We start from the raw sequence: 23,782 nt of genomic DNA on the forward strand, positions 1-23,782 counted from the left end.
GGTCTTGTAAAGCCAATCAACATCATATATATATACACACACACACATATATATATATATATATATATATATATATTACACATCAGTTTCTCCTGGAGGAAAAAACCCACCATAAAATAGGGGCTAGAGAGTAACCAAAGGCTACCTGACCAGATTAATCATAAACCTAGACCACTGAACCTGAATTTTCTTCAAACACTTCCTGCCTTTTGTTTCAAAAGAACTACACCTTCAAGGTTAACTGCAGTCTCCCTGAGCAAAAGACCAGCCCACCTAGACTGGAAGTCACTCATTCCTAATCTAAAGCTCTTTATTTAGTTATCTGTACTGCTTCACTTGAAAGCATGCTGTTATGGACAGTCCAACAATATACACTGTGCATTCCTACCCACAACGACAACTCTGTAGATATACAACACGCTCAATTCACTGTGAAATACTAAAGGGCGATTTTTCATCAAATTTTCAGGAAGAAATAGGATGGAAAGCAAAAATGAAACGCAACTCAAACCTAAAAAAAAAAAAAAAAATCCTCAGAGGTTGGGTTCTCTTTCAAGCAATAGAGTAAAGGTACAAAGCGGGGTCGGGAAGGTTACTATTTCTCCTTCTCCAGAGTCAAAAAGTCCCTAAGCAGAGGAACTCTCGATACCGCCTCCCCGCCCCCGCCCCCCACCCCCCTCCGCCGCCCCCCAGCTCAATAGAATAGAGGATTCAGGGGGAAGGCTCAGGAACACAGAATGGGGGATGGGAGGAACCCAAGTTGGGGAAGGCCGATTCGTCCATGGAGCTGGCTGTCTAGGTTGGGTCTTTGATTTTTGCATCGTCCCATCTCTCTTCTTTTTGAAAACACTGATTTTTATCTTATGGATGAAATTACCTCTGGTCTCTCCCTTGCGAGCAAGGACAGGTGTTGGAAGAGATGTCTGGCCTCCTAGGGGTACAAAATGGGGGTGGGGGCGGCAGTCAAAAGAATGGGAACCTGTACGCCTTCTCCCAAGGTTGAGGGGCTAGGTGAGGGGCCTTTTAAATGAAGGGTATCAGGAAATCAGCCCCTTCTGGGAAGCTGGGATTGACGGGGGACAATAAGTAGCTGCAAGCACCGTCGAAGGATGAGGAGCCGCCTCCTCAGGGAATACCGGGAGGTAGAGGAGACGGCCCCGCCCCCTCAGGGGATGGGCGCGAGTGGCAGTTGGGACGGTGGCGGGAGGACACCGGTGGTTCTACCCCTGTTTTTCTTTCGAGAACCTGGCCTCCCAGTCGCCGCCAAGCCCCGGCGCCAACGGCTCCTACCTTTTCCCGGCGCTCAAGGTTCCTCTCCCTGCCGCCTCCGCCACCCTCTCCATCCACAGCCCCTCGAGGCCCCGCCCCTCAACAGCCAGGCGGGGGCACTGGCATTCGGCAGAGCCAATGGCCTCCTCGCTTCTCCAGCCCCGGCACCAATCCGCGCCGGCTGGAGGAGGGGCTTCTCCAATGTCATTTAGGCTCCTCCCGGGGCCCCAAGATCCCTTTTGTTTGGGGAGAGCCAAGCTGGGATTGAGCTCTCGTCACTTCCGGGAGGAAGCGCAGTCCTCCTGCCCGGGCTCAGGGGTGGGCTTGCGCCCCTCCGGGCTCGGATTCTGCAACTTTCCACCTTCTATGGGCTTTCTGGACCAGATGGTGGCGAGTGCTTCGTATGTACCCTCGTGGTACGGGAAGCTCAGGAATGGGTTTCGGGTGTCCTGACTGACGGGGCGCATTAACGTTTCATCTAAAATGTTAATAAATGAAGTGCGCTCTGGTGTTTAGAAAACCTGTTGTTGAAAACCTGGTAACGTGGCTTGCCTGCTCTCCCCCCCAACCCCCCACTTTTTTTTGGCGGGGGGGAGGGGGACAAAGCGTGTTCTAGAGACAAGGGAGCAAAGATGAAAAACCCAGAGACCCCCTCTTTTCACACTATATTTGGAAGAGAAGCGTAGCTTCTGGAGCCCCTGGAACCCCTGGAGTGGAGTCGCCGGGTAGCTTTCCAACCCGACTTGCTTTCCAGGTAGAAATTGAATGAATAAAATTTCTGTGTGTCAGTGTTTTCTACGCTGTTTTCCAAATGAGAATTTTTGTGTCTCTGGCCCCATTGTACTGTAGGCTGCCGCAGCACTGCTGGGACAAAGGACAGTAGAGGATGCAAGGAATGTCTGTCCCTCGTGAACACAGGAATGCAGATCTCGCTGGTGGCAGCAAGCCCTTGTTTAGTCGCTAAGTCATGTCCGACTCTTTTGTGACTCAATGGGCCCGCCAGGCTTTTCTGTCCATGGACTCTTCCAGGCAAGAATACTGGAGTGGGTTGCCATTTCCTTCTCCAGGGCATCTTCCTGATCCAGAGATCGAACCCGCATCTCCTGCATTGCAGGTGGATTCTTCACCGCTGAGCCACCTGGGAAGCCCCGCAGCAAGCCCTCCAGCACCAAATAACCCAGAGAAGGGAGAGGGTGCATCCCTTCCTGAGGTCAAAGTTTCTGGCTTTCTTTTCCCCGTTTACAGATTCCAGTTCAACTGGTTAAAAGAAAAATAATCACATTGCTTTAAATAAAATATAATACATGCTTACAATTATTTATAATGCACAAGTAATATGAATTAATTTCAATATATTATTTCTAATATTAACAATTATTATTAAGCAAAGCAGTACTGGGGCCTCCTACTCACCTAGGCAGACTGTCTCAAGACAGATCCAGCTCTGTCCACATGCAGTTTGCAGTCAGGTGGAGGGATGTAGTCAGTCTGCAAACATAGGGAGGTTCGAAGGAAGTAAACAAGTATTAATGCCATTTTGTTGCATAAGTGCTCAGTCAGGTCTGACGCTTTTGTAACTGCATGGATTGTAGCCACCAGGCTCCTTTGTCCATGGGATTTTCCTGGCAAGAATGCTGGATTGTGTTGCCATTTCCTCCTCTAGGGGATCTTCCCAACCCAAAGATCAAACCCGTGTCTCTTGCATTGGCAGGTGGATTCTTTACCACTGAGCCACCTGGGAAGCCCTATTAATGCCATTCAGTTCAGTCGCTCAGTTGTGTCCCACTCTTTGCAACCCCATGGACTGCAGCATGCCAGGCATCCCTGTCCATCACCAACTCCTGGAGCTTCTCAAACACATGTCCATCGAGCTGGTGATGACATCCAACCATCTCATCTTCTGTTGTCCCCTTCTCCTCCTGCCTTCACTCTTTCCCAGCATCAGGGTCTTTTCAAATGAGTCAGTAGTTCGCATCAGGTAGCCAAAGTATTGGAGTTTCAGCTTCAGCATCAGTCCTTCCAATGAATATTCAGGACTGATTTCCTTTAGGATGGACTGGTTGGATCTTCTTGCAGTCCAAGGGACTCTCAATTGTCTTCTCCAACACCACAGTTCAAAAGCATCAATTATTTGGTACTCAGCTTTCTTTATAGTCCAACTCTCACACCCATACATGACTACTGGATAAGACCATAGCTTTGACTAGATGGACCTTTGTTGGCAAAGTAATGTCTCTGATTTTAATATGCTGTCTAGGTTGCCATTCCTGCAAGTTATTTTCATATAATGATATTTAATCTTCACACAGGAGACACGATTTGATCCCTGGGTCAGGAAGATCCCCTGGAAAAAGGAACAGCTACCCACTCCAGTATTCTTGCCTGGAGAATTTCATGGACAGAGAAGCCTGGTGGGCTACAGTCTATGGGGTTGCAAAGAGTTGAACACAACTGAGCAGGCATGCACACACATGCACACAAATGTAAAATCTTTCCTAACCTGTAAGATAGACCATTGGTGCCTATTTTACAGAGAAGAGAGAAATTCAGAGAAATCAAGTAAAGCCATAGAACTAGTAAATGGAAAACAAAGAACTTCCAACAAGGATGTGGATTCCAACTCTGTGCTATATTCTGCTCCCTATACACTTGGCTTTCAGGAGGAGGGCCGGTTTAGAGACTGGGTCTGGATGACCTCCAAATAGCATTAGAAACAGAAATGGGCTCCATGTCTCCCTCTATTGACTGCTGGTTTGAGAATGTCCTCTGTATGTATATTTGAAGGACAAGAGGACTGTACTGAAGGGCTCAACAGCAGCTCAGATGCTTCTGAAGTAACAAATAGGAAATACAGAACTTAAGAAAGACATCATTCCCTGTGTTCTGAAAGGCAAGATGAAGGGCCAGGGACATAGTAGATGTACAACAAATACTGACTTCACTTTAAACAAACTGTCCGGAATGGTTAAAAACAGAGTTTAAGTGCTGGACTAGGCCCACGAATTTGAAAAATTCCATTTCCTCCTCCGCCCTTTTGCCCTGCCTTATGGGTGTGCAATGAGGAAGTGCCTCATTGCCCGACAGTGAGGCAGATGTAGAACAGGCTATTTTTTGCTGGCTTCTGAGTCACTAAGAGTTGTCCCAGTGAATCAGCTCACCCCGCCTCCTCTCCTTCCCTTTGTTAACCCACCACTACCCATTCTACTCCCAGGCTGACCTGGCACCTACTTCCTTCATAGCAACTGGTGGCTCCCCAGATTTTCTGAGCTCCTGCTGACTTTCCTCAGTGCGTGTGGGAGGACCCAGCAAGAATGAGATCATCCCTGCCTGGTAGGATTGAGTCCTGAGGGTATTCAGATTATTATCCTTTTAATTCGTCACCCCTGGAGCTAGTGTATGGCCAGAGCCTGTGAATTTGAAGTTCAGTGATTCTTCAAATGTATAAAATGTGTAAATAAATTTAGAGTCTGGCACACAGGTGTACAAAGAGGTAGAAAGTGGGTTTGTAATAATTTCCTAAAGTGGCATAACACAACATACCATTTTTATATCTATTATTGTATCAACTTGCCAGTAGTATTTATTAAATGCCTACTGTATGTCAGGTAACAATTTAGTAAGAAGCACTAAAGATTATAGTGTGTGTTAATTTTTCTCCAAATGAGTAAACTTCCTAGGTAGGTGTACCATGAATGTTTATTGCTGGTTTGGGGGAGGCAATGATAGAGTGAAAGAGGGCTAGACTGGAAATGTAAAAGAAAAATTGGTGAGTTCTGCTGGAGTTCTCCCTGTCACAAACTGTAGTTTCTTAGGGCTGCTGTAACAACTGACCTTAAATGGGGTGATTTAAAGTAACAGAGATGTATTCTCTCTCAGTCAGGAGGCTAGGAGTCTGAAATTAAGGTTTTGACAAGGTTGGTTCCTTGGTGAGGGGTGTTGGTGGAAGTGGGCTTATGGAGGGTCACACTGCTCTCCTAGCTTATGAGGGTTCCTGGCAATCCTTGGCTTATAGCTGAATTGCATTATTCTCTGCTTCTGTCTTCACATGGCATTTCCCCCTCTGTGACTTAATGTCTCTCTCTGTCTTCTCTTCTTCTAAGGATAACAGTCATACTGGATTTAGAACTCATCCTAATCTAGTATGACCTCATCTTAGCTTATTACATCTGCAAATATCTCATTTCAAAGAAAGTTCACATTCTGAGGATTTGGGGGCGGGGCAGGGATGGGAAACATTCAAACCTGTGTGCAAAACTACTTCACAAAGTAACACCCCCCACTTAACTGCATTTAGCATCACTGGTAATAGCATGAAATTAGTGACCTAATTCCTAAAGATCATTTCAGTTCTATAATTATATGATATTATATATATTATATATATGCTAGAAGCATTTCTCAAGACTTTACTATATGGAAGGCACTATGGAATTGCTTCAGAGTACATTTCATTTAACCCTTAAAAGAATTCCAGGAGCGAGATGTGAATATTTTCCTATTTTACAGATAAGGAAATTGAGGCACAAAGAGATCCATGGTCATGGAATTCATAAGAGATGAACATGGAATATTTACTCAGATCTGACTCCTAAGTCCACCCTCATAATCACTATGCTCTATCATCTCTCCATCATACGAGATGGGTTAGGAAGACAGGGAATGCAACAAATATTTTAAAATTTGATTTTTGGAATACTTGGAGCTGAATAGCAATCTTCTGGGGAAGGCAAGAGAGAAGAGAACAGTGGCTGGCAAAGGAAAACAGTAGGGAAGAGGCGAGCTATCGGCACTTACCTGAGCCTCAGTTTCCTCATTTCTTAAATGGAATAATAGTTCCTTCAAGTGGTTGTGACTCTCAAAGTGAGATGATGGGCATGAAAGTATTTGGTAAATTCTATGAGGGATGATCGGAGAAGGCAATGGCACCCCACTCCAGTACTCTTGCCTGGAAAGTCCCATGGATGGAGGAGCCTGGTGGGCTGCAGTCCATGGGGTCGCTAAGAGTCGGACACAACTGAGCGACTTCACTTTCACTTTTCACTTTCCTGCATTGGAGAAGGAAATGGCAACCCATTCCAGTGTTCTTGCCTGGAGAAACCCAGAGATGGGGGAGCCTGGTGGGCTGCCGTCTATGGGGTCGCACAGAGTCGGACACGACTGAAGTGACTTAGCAGTAGCAGCAGCATGAGGGATGATAAACTATTTGGAGATCTTGCTCGAGCTCTTTGTCCTCTCTGGGCCCCAGCCCTGCAGCTGAACATCTGGGATTGTTTGACCATATGGGGCTCTATAAGACTCCTTCTAGCTGTGACCCACTGAGACTTACTAAGATGCTGGGTGAGCTAGATGTGAAAGTTGGAGTGACTGGGAAAAGTGACCTGGCTTGTCTCTTCCTACTGGCTGGTTCCTTATGAGCCCCCATCTGGCTCCTCAGGGAGGGGATCCTGAGGTTGCAGTTATAGAAGCCTGAGAGAGCTCTTTCTGCCGGGACCAGGCTTAAGTGGGAAGGTTGGTGTGCTGTCTCCATGACTCCCTACATTTTCTCCCATTACTTGTTCCCACAAAGGCCTTTCTGAGTAGTCCTTAAGGTTCTCTTCCACTTAGGATCACCCGACCGGCTAGAGCACAGCGGAAGCGGAGAAGGTTCTGGGTGTGGCCCTCACTGTGTTCTCGATGTTATTGCTCCCCCTAGTGCTGAGCGACGAGTCCTGCAGTTGTCGGCTCCCCTCTTGGCTGCCCCAGCGCACTCCGCGGAGCGCCTCTCACTCGACGGTTTTTCCTTTTAAGGGTGTGAGTTGAGAGCACAGCAGGTGGGGGGCTCCAAGGGCCAGCAGTTGGGAAGAACCCCCTTTAGGGACAGATTCTTCTGGTTTTTAGCTAAGTGTTGGGGCCAGCTTGACCATGAGAGAGCCAGGAAACTCTTACCTTGGACTTCACAGAGGGAGGTTGGGAAAGAAAAAGAAATCTAACATTGTGGGTCTCCTATGTACCAGGCACGGTACCGGGTGCTTTACATATATTACATGTATCATCCTTGTAATCCTTACATATATAATCCATCTATTCCTTTGTGATCATTTCCTTTGTGATCATCTTCAGTTCAGTTCAGTTCAGTCGCTCAGTCGTGTCCGACTCTTTGCAACCCCGTGAATCGCAGCACCCAGGCCTCCCTGTCCATCACCAACTGCCGGAGTTCACTCAAACTCACGTCCATCGAGTCGGTGATGCCATCCAGCCATCTCATCCTCTGTCGTCCCCTTCTCCTCCTGACCCCAATCCTTAGGAGATAATTATTATTACTTCTCATGTTTCACATGAAAGCAAGTTCAGGGACTTCCTTGGTGGTCCAGTGGTTAAGAATCCACCTTCCAACACAGGGGACACAGGTTTGATCCCTGGTCAGGGAACCAAGAGCCCACACACATGATTTGGGGCAACTAAGCCCATGCCACAACTATGGAGTTTGAACACCGCAACAAAAGAGCCCACATGCTGCAACTAAGACCCGACACAGCCAAAAATAAATTAATCTTAAAAAAGAGAAAGAAAGCAAGTTCAGGGAGGTTAAGTGTCTTGCCAAAGGTCACATAATATGATGATAATGACATCGATCAGTTATTTAGTGCCTACTTCACACCAGGCACATTATTTCTTTTCATCCTCCCAGCAAATCTTAAAAGAAAAAGTAATCATAATAACTTATTGATGAGATCACTGAGATTTAGGTAGTTTAAGAAAGGGGTCACTGAGGAGCTTTCCTGAGATCAAAGAGTAGGTCCTCTGGTCTTCAATGCCAGCTGTTTCCATTCCACCATTGCCTCATGGAGCTGTGGGTGGTGGAGGTGGACTGAGCCCAGCACCATGTGATTCACTGTTCTTTCCATTACTGGCACTGCCTCATAGCCCTTCCCCAGGACCAGGAAACTAGGGCCATGTGGGGTTTTTGGATCTCCAAATCCATAGATAGGCTCCTGACATAGGATGGCAATGAAAAATCCAAGGCCATAGGCCATTGGATCCTAGGACAGTTTGCTTGGAGAGACATGTAACAGGCAGTTCCCTGGGAACCACACAACAGTATTGCTGTTAGGGGCCTTGGGAAGAGTACCCAGAGGACCCTGAGTCCTGTCTCCCTCATCCTCTGTGGAATTCACATGTTCCCCTAAAGCTGATGGGCCTGGATGGGGTACACACAGCTCACTGGGGGGTAAAAAGGGAAGGTAAATGGGGTACAGTCTAGCCTAGATAGAAAATTCCTGGAATAGATGAGAAAAATCATGGAGTTCCCAAATCACCCAGCAAAGTTCCCAAAGATTTGAGTCAATTTAAACCCCCTCTTCACCCCCAAAGTACAGGTTAGTCACAGGTCCCTGGAAGAATACTGTATGTCCCTTTGGATGAATCTCAGGTTTTCATTTTCATTCTAATCTTTGAAATTATTAAATGATAATTGAGAAGCACATACCTGATGATGAGTTGATGTTATGTATGAGATTCATGTTTTGGTTGCTATTTCCAAGTGTTCATGCAGACTCACGGGGGCAGGGGCAGGAGCTATCAGCTGGCTACTGTTTTTTATTGGTAAGTTGACTTATTTCATTAACGGTTAACTTTTCCCCCTCTCTTTCAAATGCTCCCTTTTCTCTCTCCCTTCCTGTTTCTCCTCTGCCCCAGGTGACTTCTTCCCTAATAGTTTGGGGCCAGACTCCCTTCTGTCTCTTCTGGCTCCTCAGACAAAGCACTGCGCTGAGTAGCCTTGCCAGAGGGACTGAAGCTGGCTGGAAGGCTGGTCTTCTTTCCTTTCCCCCTTGTTCCCCCTTCTTCCTCACACATGGCCTGACATTAAGCAGTAAATAATTTCTCTGCTACGCTATAAACAGAGCTTCAGCTCAGCCGGGCTTCTCTCTGGTTTCAATCTGATGAAAGCCAATTACACATTCCCTTTTGTCTGTTATTTCAGCTGAGGCACCACGGAGTTGGCTGAATAGGTTCTTGTTGCTTAGAAAAGGGAGAAATATGTGTAGGAAAAGTAATGACCTGGTTATAGCTGCACCATCATTTCTAGGCAATTTCCTAGAGGAGCCCTTTGGAGGAACTTGGTGCTAGAAGCTTCTATGCCCCTATTTCTTGCTTCATGACGTCTGCTGGTCCCTAGGAGGGTCTAGTCTGCCCTGAAAAAAGTAACCAGGAGACCCAGGGTACCTGCACCATTGGGAGGAGTCTGTCCATTTCTCATCTCCTTTTCTTTTTGCCACCCTGCCTTCCTCTTGTCCCCCCTTTATTTCTAAAACTATCCTTGAGTACCTATTATCATTACCACAAGAAATAACACACAATTCCAGACCTCAGGGTACTCACAGTCTTGACTCAAGTTCTCCTTCTTTCTTTCGCTACACTTTCCAAATAAAATAACTCACCCCTCTGTATTACATCATAATCAGGACTCCTCCAGATGTAAAGGACAGAAATTCCATCCAAACTAGCAAAGGTAGTTTTTATTGGCTCTTGTGATAAAAACATCCAGAATTAGACTGCCTTCACATGAGGCTTGATCTGGCTCCTCAAAAGCGTTACCAGAACCAGGCTGCTCTCTCGGGAGTTTTCAACTTTACTTTTGTAGAGTTGGTTCTGTTTTCAGACATGCTTTTTTCCTCAACTGGCAATAAACATAGGAGTTCCATATGGATAGTCCATATCCAGTCATATTCAATAGGAAAGAGCATCTCCTTTGTCCTCAGAAGTCTGAGAAAAGTCCCACTCTGTCTTCTTGATTCTGCTTAGACCATGGATTCAAGTCTGAATCCAATCATTGTGGGCAGGGCATGTGCTGCTTTGATTGGCTAGATGTGCTCTGTATAGAACCATGCATTAAGTGTGGGGGAAAGCTATAACCACAGGTGAAAATGCATTCGTTCATCCATTTATTACCAAAAAAATGGGGATGAATATTTGGGAAGCAAATAGTGTTTATTACACATTTGAGCATTTGTCTTGCATTTGCCCTTGGGACCTTTTGACCTGCAGCTGATTCTCTAACCTTGGCCTGGGCTTTCCTTGCTGCTGGTCATTGTCAGAAAGTTTGGAATGGCTGTCCTTTGTTGTCCAAAGTGTCACTAACAAAAGATTGTCGTGTGCAGCAGCTGTTCACTGAGGATTGGGAGCCTTGTATGGTATGGGCAGTGTTAAAAAGGTTTTTAAAGATTTGAGGTTCTCAGATTTGAAGGTATATCAGAAATACCTGAGGGTCTTATAAATCACAGATTGCTGGGCCCTAACCCCGGAGTTTCAACAAAAATATACACTGGCTCTGGTATGCCAGATGCTAAGGTTACAATGATGGCCAAGCTACCTGCTGCAAAATTCTTCTTTGTTATGCAGAGCGATTTAATTACTTACTGCAAGCCTTTCTCATCTCAGTTCTATCCAGGGAACCCTCAATTTTCATAGTCAGATAAGCCCATGAAGATATTTTCTCTAACAGAGGAATCTGTTTGTACTGTCCTTGGAGGTCAACTGATTTAAACTGCAGCAGCTTCTGTGATAATATTTCATTTATTTTCCTACTGCTTAGGCAAACAGGGCATGTTGTGAGTGAAGTATGGTGCTTGGGGTACGAACTAGGTGTAGCTTTCAAAGGCATGAAAGGGAGAAGAACCTTCCACAAGTAAGAGCTGCTTGACTCCTGGGTAGCACTGTGGAAAGTGAGTAACTCGAGAGCCAGATGTACTAGCTGTGTGACCTGGGCACGTCATTAACTACTTTGAGTTTCAAATCCCTTATTATAAATTGAGAAATAATATTGTGTTTCACAGGGTTGTAGTAAAGAAGAAGCCAGATAATGGGAGTTTTATTGATCATTTTTCTCCTTGCCACCAAGGACCTGTAGATTTTTTTTTAAGATCTGTCAATTTTTCCTCCTGAATACTTTAACTTCATAACTTCTATTCCTACCTCCATCACCATCTTGGTCTGTCCATTACCTTATTTCTTCAGAGCAGTGGCAGCCTTCTAAGTGGTCTTCTAGCCTTCATTCTTGCTCCTTCCAGTCCATTCTCCACACAGCATGCTGTGCAGATCTTAAGAAAACACAATCTGATCATGTCACAAAACTTCCTCTCAATGAAAACTATTTAGTGGTCTTAGGATAGCTCTGTTCACAAAACCCCCATTACTTGGCTCCTGCTTCTCTCTCCAGAATCGTCTAGTGCTACTCTCCTCTCTATGCCCTGGACAACTGGGGACAAAGACTCTCCTTGATCAAACTTTAGTCAGGCTTTAGTTTAGGTCTTGACGTTGGTCACTCACTCTCACCCTCTGGCCTTGCTGGGCCTGCACAGCCCAGTTTTAGCAAGAATCCTGCTAAGTGAGTCCATATCCTTCATATCTGAAGAAATGCTTCATCCTTCACCTTTGATCTTTAGTCCTTGGCCTGCCCTCAGCAGGAATTCTGTTAAGTCAGTTTAGCGAGAATCCCCCATCCTTGATGTCTCCTCTTAGTGATTTTCCATCCACTGAGTCGCTCACTCTGCTTTGGGGCTATAAATCCCTTATCCTCCATTTGATTTTGGAGTTGAAACTGATCTCTCTTCCCTATTGCCATAGTCTTGACACTTTCCTAGTAGTCCTGAGAGAAGTCTCCTCTACCATTTTAACAGGTGTCAGAGTTAATTTTTTTTTCTCCAATGGTGGCTGCTTTTCTGTTCCTCAGAGTCTCTGCTAATGTTACTGTGTGTTCTTGGGCTGTTTTTTCAACCCTCTACCTAAAGGCTATACATCCTCAGACTTTACCTCAATGCTACCTTATCAGGAAAGTTTCCTTAGCCCAACAGAGTGAGTAAGTTCTAATGTTTTGCCTTCCAGCATGTGTTATGATTTATAATTATACACTTCAGCAGTTATTTTGATTACAGTGGCTTTTCACAAGCCTTTTGTATGCTCCATGAGGACAGAGCTCACGTCTATTTTGCTCATGATTCTTATCTCCGATATCTCAACACAGTACCTGGTACACAGTAGGTGTGTTCTATGAATGTTTATTGATTGAATGAATAAATGAAAGTGCACTGTTTATAAAAAGTGCTCTATAAATCAATTTCTCCTAGTGTCCAATTGTAATAATCCTGAGTTCCTTGGTGGGAAGTAAAAGCTTTTATGACATTTAACTTATATACAGAGTACATCATGAGAAACGCTGGGCTGGAAGAAGCACAAGCTGGAATCAAGATTGCCGGGAGAAATATCAATAACCTCAGATATGCAGATGACACCACCCTTATGGCAGAAAGTGAAGAGGAACTAAAAAGCCTCTTGATGAAGGTGAAAGAGGAGAGTGAAAAAGTTGGCTTAAAACTCAACATTCAGAAAACGAAGGTCATGGCTTCTGGTCCCATCACTTCATGGCAAATAGATGGGGAAACAGTGGAAACAGTGTCAGACTCTATTTTTTTGGGTTCCAAAATCACTGCAGATGGTGACTGCAGCCATGAAATTAAAAGACGCTTACTCCTTGGAAGGAAAGTACCAACCTAGATAGCATATTCAAAAGCAGAGACATTACTTTGCCAACAAAGGTCCGTCTAGTCAAGGCTATGGTTTTTCCAGTGGTCATGTATGGATGTGAGAGTTGGACTGTGAAGAAAGCTGAGTGCCGAAGAATTGATGCTTTTGAACTGTGGTGTTGGAGAAGACTCTTGAGAGTCCCTTGGACTGCAAGGAGATCCAACCAGTCCATTCTGAAGGAGATCAGCCCTGGGATTTCTTTGGAAGGAATGATGCTAAAGCTGAAACTCCAGTACTTTGGCCACCTCATGCGAAGAGCTGACTCATTGGAAAAGACTCTGATGCTGGGAGGGATTGGGGGCAGGGGAGAAGGGGACGACAGAGGATGAGATGGCTGGATGGCATCACTAACTCGATGGACGTGAGTCTGAGTAAACTCCGGGAGTTGGTGATGGACAGGGAGGCCTGGCATGCTGCGATTCATGGGGTCGCAAGAGTCGAACACGACTGAATGACTGAACTGAACTGATGACCTATTTCAACCCACTGCAAACCCTCTTGGGGAAACCTAGGTTCATACCCTTGGAGGTACCTGGAAAGCCCAGAAACTTCAGGTGAACCTCTTGAAAAGTCCACTTAGGATGATTACCCAGTGAGTAAAATGATTTACTCACTTTTTGATCCTCAATTCCTGGAAACAGTGCCTGGGCCTGGGAGTTAATCAAATAAATGATCTTGAAGTTGAGGAAATATCCCAAAGGGACTCATTGACCCATTTGGGTGGTCTCAGGAATATTAATAATCCACTTGAGACAGATGGTCTCCTACATGGATGCTAATGGAGATGAATGCTAGTTCTGCCCTGATCGCTGCCAGCTGAGCAGAAAATGCCATTAGGAATGAAGCCCATGAGGGGCTTCTTTAGGTGATTTTAGTACCATAAAACAGGGGAATGGTAATATGGACTTAGTGAGATTTCTTAACTATTTCTATTACAGCCATCTGTTTTCCTATAATATTTAAAAACTAAAACACTTGTATTTATTTTTGGCTGCCCTGCCCGTTGCTGCACGAGAGCTTTCTCTAGTTGCGGTGAGTGGGGGATACTCTCTAGTTACGGTGTGCGAGCTTCTCATTGTGGCGGCTTCTCTTGTTGCAGAGCATGGGCTCTAGAGCGTGTGGGCCTCAGTAGTTGCAGTGCATGGGCTTGATTGCCCCACCGCATGTGGAATCTTCCCAGGCCAGGGATCGAACCTGGGTCCCCTGCATTGGCAGGTGGATTCTTAACCACTGGACCACCAGGGAAGTCCTCTCCTCTAGTATTTATCAGCAGAACTGGTGGGCAGGATTAGGGAGGGAGCGGACTCAGCAAGAAAGCAGGGAGTTGGGTGTCTGATCCGGGACCTGACCCCACTCCCACCTCCCCCACTCTCTGCTTTCCTTTAATGCCAGGCTTTTTGAGACCCATCCTCACCTTCCGTCCTGCCATCAATCATTATAGTCTCACTCCTGCCTCACTGTGCAGCTGCTCCCCTAGGATTTCCAATGACCATCTTGTTGACAAACCATGTGGTTGTGTCTGGGCCCTAACTGTGCTCCCTGCAGACACTGTTCTCCTTCCCTTGGTGTCTATGATGACATCATCCTTTCCTCATTGGTTTCCTGCCTCTCTTTCCCATTCTTCTTATGGCCATTTCTTTCTCTTCCCACTTTATACACTGCCCTGGGTGAGCCATCTAATCTGATGGTTCAGTTACCACCCTACTTGGATGAGCCTCAAATAAATGCATGACTCAAGCTCCAGACTCAGATAGGATAGGTGACCTCCATGGCATTCACCCTCCCTTCCTCCCAGTCACTTCATCCTCCTAACCATGAAGTGTTGTCTGTTCTGCTTCCCTAATCCACCCTGTCTCTCCACATTTCCTATCACTACCTTAGTTCAAGACGCCTTCACCTCTGCTATGGATCCTGGAAACAGCCTTCTGTCTGGGTTTCCTGTGTCTGCTCTGGCTCTTCCCCCTTCAATTCGTTTCTACCTGGCAAGCATAGTGATTTTTTTCTAAAGTGAAAATTTGAACAGGTCACTTCTCTGCTTAAGTTCCTCTAGTATTCTCGCCTGGGAAATCCCATGGACAGAGGAACCTGGTGGGCTACAGTCTATGGGGTGGTAAGAGTCGGACATGGCTGAGTGAGTAAACCACCGCTGCTTGAGTTCCTAGAAAGTCACGAGTTTCCCATTACCTTCACGATAAAGTGCAAATGTGAGCATGACATCCCTTCTTGGTCCAGCCTCTGCTTACTTGCATTTTCAGCTCCAACTTTTGCTGCTGCCCTGGCCCCAGGCAGCATTAGACCTCTGTTGAACTACTTGAATTCCCTTACTTCATCACGATCTCTTTGGCCGCAGGACCTTTTGCTGTGCTGTTCTGCCTGCACTGCCTTTTCTTGGTTCTTCCAGTCCGGCTAACTACTCTTTCTTTAGGACTCTTCTCAGATGTCACTTCCTCCAGGAAGCTTTCTGTGATCTTTTAAGGCCAGATTTAGATGCCATGTACCACGCCCCGTACCCCACTCTATTTGTTCTCAATACACAATACACTCTGTACTCCCATCCTTTTACTTGTATCTGTGTCTCCCATTACTGAAAGTTCCTTGAAAGCAGGGACTCTTCCTGGTTCATGGGGTATTTGTAGTTCGTCACACAGTGTCTGCACATAGTGGGCATGAATAATATTTATCAAATGAAAGAGCAAGTGATTTCTTAAAGCTTTGTCATAGCTTGCCTACTATTGTGGTTAAGAACAAGGACATTGATGCCAGCCTGGCTGGGAGGGGTTTGGGGGAGAAAGGATGCATTCGTATGTATAGCTGAGTCTCTTCACTGTTCACTGGATCTACCACAACATTGTTAATTGGCTATATCGCAATACAGAATAAAAAGTTTTGTTTTAAAAAATAAGTAAAAGAAGCCAAACATCTCTAGAACAACAACAGAAAAAGGACATTGAAGCCAGACTGCCTCGGTTCAAATCCTGGCTCAGACACTGACTCTGTGCGACCTGGGGCAAGTTACTCAACCTCACTATGTCTTGGCTTTATTATTTTAAAAATGTTTCTTAGCTCATAGAATTGCTTTCAGGGTTAAATAAGTTAATGTTTATATGCTTGATAAAAAGTGAGTAAATACCATATCAATAGAATAGCTTATTCTACTATATGACCACACATGGATAATTTTGAGAGTAAAAAAGATACTATTAATCATAAAATTAGGACAAGTGTAAACAGGACTGTCCTATGCAAACAGGGACGTTTAGTCACCTTGCATACAAGGGCTCATTAGGTAAGTAAACAATGTCTTCATTTTTGTTGGTTTTGTTTCTCTTTGTCCATTGTCTTTTAGTGATTAGCAAACTCTTCCCACCATAAAAGCCTGTGTGTTTATCTTCAGGGACAACAGGGAAAGGAAGGAGGGGGACAGTGTCCTAGGGGACAGAGTTTGTAGGGCAGCATTAAAGAAACAAATGAAGTGAAATTCTTAGGGTGGGGGTGCAGGAGTGAAAGAGAACCTCCCCATATCCCACTGAGGCCCGTGGACTTGACAGAAGGTCCATGTGCTCTCCTGATGGCTGGTGTGATTTGAGGGGGTCCAGGAGAAGGCAATGGCACCCCACTCCAGTACTCTTGCCTGGAAAATCCCATGGATGGAGGAGCCTGGTAGGCTGCAGTCCATGGGGTTGCTAAGAGTCGGACACAACTGAGCGACTTCACTTTCACTTTTCACTTTCATGCATTGGAGAAGGAAATGGCCAACCCACTCCAGTGCTCTTGCCTGGAGAATCCCAGAGACGGGGGAGCCTGGTGGGCTGCCGTCTGTGGGGTCGCACAGAGTCGGACATGACTGAAGTGACTTAGTAGCAGCAGCAGCAGCAGCCTTTCCCAGAGCCTTGTCTATGAGCGAGGCACTCTGCGCTGACCCTGCTTGACATGCATTTGCTGTTTGCTCCCTGAGTTTGCCGTTTTCTCTCAAACTGTTTCAGAAGCATGTGGTTCCATTTGCTTCCCCTACAGGGAGGTGTTATTATTTTTTTTATTACCTTGATGTAGCTGTTTTTATGAACTGGGATAAACACCTGGTGGGCAGGAGTTTTATCTCATGGTCTTTCCAATTTGAATTCCATTATTTCTTCTGCTTACCTGGGGAGGGGAAAAATATATTTTCTAAACACAGTGTTCCTTTTTCTAGTTTCCCTGACAGATGCATCATCAGATAAGAGCACCTCTGCAGATGAGAGCATTTGCCTGGAATACCAATGGCACACAGTTCTCTTGGGGACTGTGGTGCTCGAGGAAGCGGGGAGGGGAGAACATCTTTCCTTATCTTGAAATACAGCCTGTCAGTCTGAGGAGGTGCCATTCAGAAATGTGTGCCACCTCCAGTCTCCCTCCCTCTCCCTCTAGGGTGCGAGTGGAGGTGGTAGTGGGGAGTGGGAAGAGAAGGCACTAACATTCAGTGACACTTCCTATGTTCCAGGCAGTGGTACCTTCCATTTCATTTAATACTCTGAGCAACCTCAAAATAGGTATTAGTCTTTCTCCTTCATGGATAAGGAAAGTGAAATTCAAAGAATAAAAAGAACATGCTAAAGATATATCAGCAGTAGGCAGGGATTTGAATCTGCCTCTATCTGATTCCAAATGCATACCTTTAATATTTAATGCCTACGAGGCCCCGAGAGCATGAGAATTTGCTTAGTGTCTCACAGTCAGCCAAGAAGAAGGTTATATCTTTCTAGCTTCCCAGTGGGAGGGAAAGGCAGGATTAGGCAAAACATGTTGGTTGTGTGCTTAATTAATATAGAAGAGGGAGATCTGGAGGAGTTTTTGACTGTTAGTAATTCCATCTTTCATTCATTCAACATATTCAGTGCTTACTGTGTGTCCAGCAGTATATCACCTTATTTGAAGAATATAGTAGAACTACCCAGGTGGCGCTAGTGGTCAAGAACCCACCTGCCGATGCAGGAGACATAAGAGACGTGGGTTCAGTCCCTGGGTCGAGAAGATTCCCCTGGAGGAGGGCATGGCAACCCACTCCAGTATTCTTGCCTGGAGAATCCCATTGATAGAGGAGCCTCGTGGGCTATAGTCTGTAGGTTAGCAAAGAGTTGGACACAACTGAAAAAAATTAGCATGCAGCAGAACACAACATTGTAAACTCAACTATATGTCAATAAAATAAATTAAAAAAGAATATAGTAGAAAAGGCAGTCTTGAGGTTATGTGTAGCAATCTTAGTTTTGGACATGTTGAGCTTAAGATATAGGTTTTTTTTTTTTTATTAAGTATTTGGATATACCTGTCTGGGGTCCTGGGGAGAAGTCTGTGCAAGAAATATAGGCTTGAGAATGATTATAAAATAAGTGGTAGTTATACCATTAGCGGACACGACTGAGCAACTTCACTTTCACTTTTCACTTTCATGCATTGGAGAAGGAAATGGCAACCCACTCCAGTGTTCTTGCCTGGAGAATCCCAGGGATGGCGGAGCCTGGTAGGAGGCTGTCTATGGGGTCGCACAGAGTCGGACACGACTGAAGCGACTTAGCAGCAGCAGCATACCATTAGCAGTGAGAGAACTAACTAGGGTTATATAAGAGACAAGTGCATGGAATGGAGGATGGAGCCATGAGGTAATCTGCATTTCAAAGGCAAACCAAATGAAGAGTTCACAAAGATTCAGTAGGACTATTCAGAAATGTAAGCAGAGGATCAGGAGAGAGATGAATTTAGTTAGATTTTGTTTTTCTATTTCCTTTTAAAAAGAAACTACCTATTGAGGTGTAATTTACATATGACCAATGCACTCATTTAACGTGTACAGTTCCCAGATATATGCCACCATCAGATGCTACCACGTCAGCAAACAACAGAGAGTTCTGGTGAAATTTTGACAAATGTAAACACTCATGGGACCTCTACCCCAGTCAGCATATAGAATATTTCCATCCTATTAAGATTCCCTTGTGTCCCTCCCCAGTTATTCCCCTGCACTCCCTGTTCTAAGTGGCCACTGGTCTGATTTCTATTTTCATAGATTAGTTTGCCTATTTTAGAATTTCATTCAATGCAGTCACATAGTATCTGCTTAAATTTTTTTTTTTAATTTAAACATTCTTTATTTATTTAGCTATGCTGAGTCTTAGTTGTGGCATAAGGGATCTTTAATTTCATTTGCCATGGTGTGTGTGATCTTTAGTTGTAGTTTGTGGGATCCAGTTCCTTGACCAGGGATCGAACCCCAGTCCCCTGCCTTGGAAGCCTGGAGTCTTAGCCTCTGGACCACCAGGAAAGTCCCAGTACTTACTTTTTGGTATCCTGTTTCATCAGTGTTGCTGCAGTAACTTGTTCCTGTCTATTTCTAAAGTGAAATTTCACTGTATGAATATACCATCATTTGTTTTTCCACTCACCTTCTGGTGGAAATTTGAGTTATTTCTAGTTAGAGACTATTATGAATGAAGTGCTATGAACATTTGTGTACAAGCTTTTGTGTGTAAATATATATATATATACACACAAAAAGTATATATATTTTATATATGTATATATATATTTTCACTTGCATATATATATATATATTTCACTGTTAAGTGTTTAGTGTATGTTTAAGAGAAATTACCTACTTCTTTCCCGAGTGGTTATATCATTTTACTCTCTAATCAGTAATATATGAGATTTCTAGATGCTCCATACTCTTACCACAATTGGTATTGTTACTATATTTAATTTTTAGCAACTCTATTAAGTGTGTAGTAGTACCTACCTGTGGTTTTAATTTGCGCTTTTCTGATAACTAATGATTGAATATCTTATGTGCTTCTTGGCCATCCTTTGGGTCTACTTCTTGTCTATTTCATTTGTGTATTTGTCTATTTTAATGCTAATATCATATTATTTTGATTTTTATACTTATAATAAATCTTCAACCAAGTTATTTAAGTCTTCCACCTTCTTTTTAAGTAATGGTTTTGGTTATTTTAGATCCTTTGAGCCTTCACACAAAATTTAAAATCACTTATTAATTTCTACAAAATAGAGCCTCCTGGGATTTTTATTGGAATTATATTGAATCTATCATTTTGGGGAGAGTTGACAGTGATATTGTACCTTTCAGTCCATCCTTTAGGTGTTTAATTTCTCTCAATAATGTTTTCTAGTTTTCCATATATGAATTTTACATATATTTTGTTAAATTTATCCATTCACACTTTATGCTTTGATGAAATTTTATGAAGTGTCTTAGATTCATGTTTCTGTGCTTGAGGTTCACTGAGATTTTTGAGTCTATGAGCTTATTTTCATAAATTTTTGAAAAATTTTGGTTACTAGTTCTTCAATTTTTTTTCTGACTTCTCTTGTCTTTTTTCCTTTGGGGTCCAAATGCATATGTAATAGGTTATTTGAAGTTGTCTCACTAATACTCTGGTGGTTTTTTAAAATCTATTTTCTTTTTGTGTTTATTTTGTATAATTTTCTGTTGCTCTCTCTTGAAGTTCACTAATCTTTAATTTTTCAGTGTCTAATATGCTGTTATTCATCTCAATCATTTTCATTTTTATCTTTAGAAGTTCTATTTGAGTCTTTTATATATTTCATGCTTTCACTTAATATGTTTAATCTTTCCTTTATCTTCCTTAACATATGGAATATAGTTTTACCAACTGTAATGTCTTTGTCTACTAATTCTATCATCTATGTCAGTTTTCACTGATGAATTTTTATTTATGAATCTTTATTATGGATTGAATTTTCCTGCTTATTTGTATCTTATAATTTTTTATTGAATTCCAGACATTGTGTATTTTACCTTGTTGGGTACTGGATGTTTTTGTATTCCTACAACTATAATCGAGCTTTATTCTGTGATGTAGTTTTTTGGAAATTATTTGGTCCTTTTTAGGTTTGCTTTGATAGGCATGACCAGAGCTGTTTTTAATCCACAGCTAATACTGCCCGCAACTGAAACAATAGCCTTTTGGATATTCTACCTGATGACCTGCAAATTAGGGAGTTTTCCATTCTTTTTGGGAGATGAAGTCTGAGGCCTGTCCCTAGCCTCACTCCTTTCAGGTGCTTTCTTTTCCTTCAGCGTTGAGTAGTTTCCTCATACGAATGTATTGACCAGCACCAGGCCAAAGAGTTGAGGGAGGCCCTTTGTAGATCTCTGGAGAAGGCAATGGCACCCCACTCCAGTACTCTTGCCTGGAAAATCCCATGGACGGAAGGGCCTGGTAGGCTGCAGTCCATGGGGTCGCGAAGAGTCGGACACGACTGAGCGACTTCACTTTCACTTTTCACTTTCCTGCATTGGAGAAGGGAGTGGCAACCCACTCCAGTGTTCTTGCCTGGAGAATCCCAGGGATGGGGGAGCCTGGTGGGCTGCCGTCTATGGGGTCGCACAGAGTCGGACATGACTGAAGTGACTTAGCAGCAGCAGTTTGTAGATCTCTGGGAGTCTCTTTCAGTGCAGCGCCCTCATCGTTGATGCTCTTCCTTGTGAATTCTAGCTGCATGATCGTCTTGGATTCTTAGCATAATCTCTTAAACTGAGGGAGGCTTTTGGGCTACGTCTGGGTTTCCCCTTCTAGCGCCAAAACTTGGAAACCCACTCCTGTCACTGACTGAGGACATCATAGGACTCATTTTGTTTTTTTTTCTCTCTCTCTTAAGGACCACTGCCTGTGCTGTCTGATCCCTAGTGTCTGAAAACTGTTGTTTCGTATATTTTGTCTAGTGTTTTAGTTATTTCAGGTAGGAGAATAAATGTTGTCTTTGTTACTCCATCTTGATCAAAATTAGAAGTCTTGATGCTAATTTAAATGGCATTAAAATTAAAAAAATTTTTTTTCAATTTTTTTATAGTCTAGAGAAAAACTATTGATTTTTTATATTTGAACTTGTGTCATATAATCTTGCTCAAGTCACTTATTAGTTTTCACATTTTGAAGTGTGGATTCCTTAAGAATTTCTATATACACAATCATGTCATCTGTGAATAGAGAAAATTTTACTTCCTCCTTTGCAGACTGTGTTCTCTCTCTTCCCCCACACCAACCTCCTATTGCTATCCTAGGAATTCTATTACAGTGAGTATGACTGGTATAATTTCTTCCTTCTGTGAAGCTGTTTGACCTGGTGCTTCCTTTGTGGAAAGTTTTTAAACTAAAAATTCAATTTATTTAATAGAAAAAGGACTATTTAGATTTTCTATTTCTTTTGTGTCACCTTCAGTAATTTGTCTCTCAAATAGTTTGCATACTTCATATCCCCTGTTTTCAGATTTATTGAGGTTAATTGACAAATAAAATTGTAAGGTATTTCATATCATTTTACTATCTTAAAATTTTCAGTGGTTTCCTCTATTATTCCTGATATTAGCAATTTGTGCTTCTTTTTATCTTAATTTATCTACGTAGAGATTAACTAGCATTTGCTATATTGCCAAATTCTACAATCTCAACAACTTACAACAACATACATTTATTTCAAGTTTATGGCTTTGTAAGATATGCAGATGACACCACCCTTATGGCAGAAAGTGAAGAGGAACTAAAAAGCCTCTTGATGAAAGTGAAAGAGGAGAGGGGAAAGGTTGGCTTAAAGCTCAACATTCAGAAAATGAAGGTCATGGCATCTGGTCCCATAATTTCATGGCAAATAGATGGGGAAACAGTGGAAACAGTGACAAACTTTATTTTGGGGGGCTCCAAAATCACTGCAGATGGTGATTGCAGCCATGAAATTAAAAGACGCTTACTCCTTGGAAGGAAAGTTATGACCAACCTAGATAGCGTATTCAAAAGCAGAGACATTACTTTGCCAACAAAGGTCCGTCTAGTCAAGACTATGGTTTTTCCAGTGGTCATGTATGGATGTGAGAGTTGGACTGTGAAGAAAGCTGAGCGCCGAAGAATTGATGCTTTTGAACTGTGATGTTGGAGAAGACTCTTTGAGAGTCCCTTGGACTGCAAGGAGATCCAACCAGTCCATTCTAAAGGAGATCAGCCCTGGGTGTTCTTTGGAAGGAATGATGCTAAAGCTGAAACTCCAGTACTTTGGCCACTTCATGTGAAGAGTTGACTCATTGGAAAAGACTCTGATGCTGGGAGGGATTGGGGGCAGGAGGAAAAGGGGACGACAGAGGATGAGATGGCTGGATGGCATCACTGACTCGATGGATGTGAGTCTGAGTGAATTCCGGGAGTTGGTGATGGACAGGGAGGCCTGGCGTGCTGCAATTCATGGGGTCACAAAGAGTCGGATACGACTGAGCGACTGAACTGAACTGAACTGAACTAAAGTTGGCTCTGGCAGCTCAGATCCAGGCTGTGGATTGTGTTCATGTCTACTCCATGTGTTTCTCATTCTGGGCTCAAGCTGATGGAGAAGAGGCTACCTTGGGCATTTTCTTTGTATGGCTGAGGGCTGGAGTGCGAGAGGGCAAATAGAAGAGTCTCTCTTTGGAACTGACCAATTGTCAGTTCAATTCACACGTCATTGGCCAGTGCAAGTCCACGGCCAAGCCCACAGTAAAGCGGAGCAGGGAAGTATACTCTACCCACAGTTAACCATGGCAAAGTTGGAAGCAGGGGAAATTTTGAGCCAATAATATAATCTACCATAAAGAATGTCACAGAATGTAAGGAAAGAGAGAATTGTAACCAAAGTAAAGTGCTTAGATGTTAAATTAAAACGGATAAGAAAAAAAAAAATACCCTCTCAGTTTCATCAATGAGTTTGGCTGTAGAAATTTCTGTGAATAGTGGTAGTTGGAGCCAGGTCAGTATTCTTGCCTGGAGAATCCCATGGACAGAGCCTGGTGGGCTATGTTCCACAGGGTTGCAAAGAGTCGGACACTACTGAAGCAATTCAGTACGCACGCATGTAGTAGAAAAAGGAGTGAAAGGAATACGAAAGAGAGAAAACAATGAGTGTGGACTATATTTTC

At 43.6% G+C, this 23,782-nt stretch overlaps 1 protein-coding gene and 1 long non-coding RNA gene across 5 annotated transcripts in view; one reads left to right on the top strand and one right to left on the bottom strand.

The window, feature by feature from the left end:
- The window catches only part of CTTNBP2NL (CTTNBP2 N-terminal like), a 50,872-nt gene extending 49,477 nt beyond the window's left edge, over window positions 1-1,395 (bottom strand). For 2 of the 4 annotated variants that reach the window (XM_055584726.1, XM_055584725.1), the window contains exon 1: window positions 878-1,209. The gene's annotated coding sequence lies outside the window, so the exon portion shown is untranslated. Of the gene's footprint in view, window positions 1-877; window positions 1,210-1,290 lie in introns of those variants that run through there. The other 2 variants (XM_055584724.1, XM_055584723.1) reach the window with 2 other exon arrangements.
- A 3,078-nt stretch (window positions 1,396-4,473) lies between these two features.
- Window positions 4,474-23,782, top strand: part of LOC129656095 (uncharacterized) — a 144,615-nt gene continuing 125,306 nt past the window's right edge. Inside the window, exon 1 of the long non-coding RNA XR_008716190.1 lies at window positions 4,474-4,599. This is a non-coding gene — a long non-coding RNA (uncharacterized LOC129656095). The remainder of the gene's footprint in view (window positions 4,600-23,782) is intronic.

Source organism: Bubalus kerabau, chromosome 6 (assembly GCF_029407905.1).
Source record: "Bubalus kerabau isolate K-KA32 ecotype Philippines breed swamp buffalo chromosome 6, PCC_UOA_SB_1v2, whole genome shotgun sequence".
In the NCBI taxonomy this organism is placed as follows: domain Eukaryota; kingdom Metazoa; phylum Chordata; class Mammalia; order Artiodactyla; family Bovidae; genus Bubalus; species Bubalus kerabau.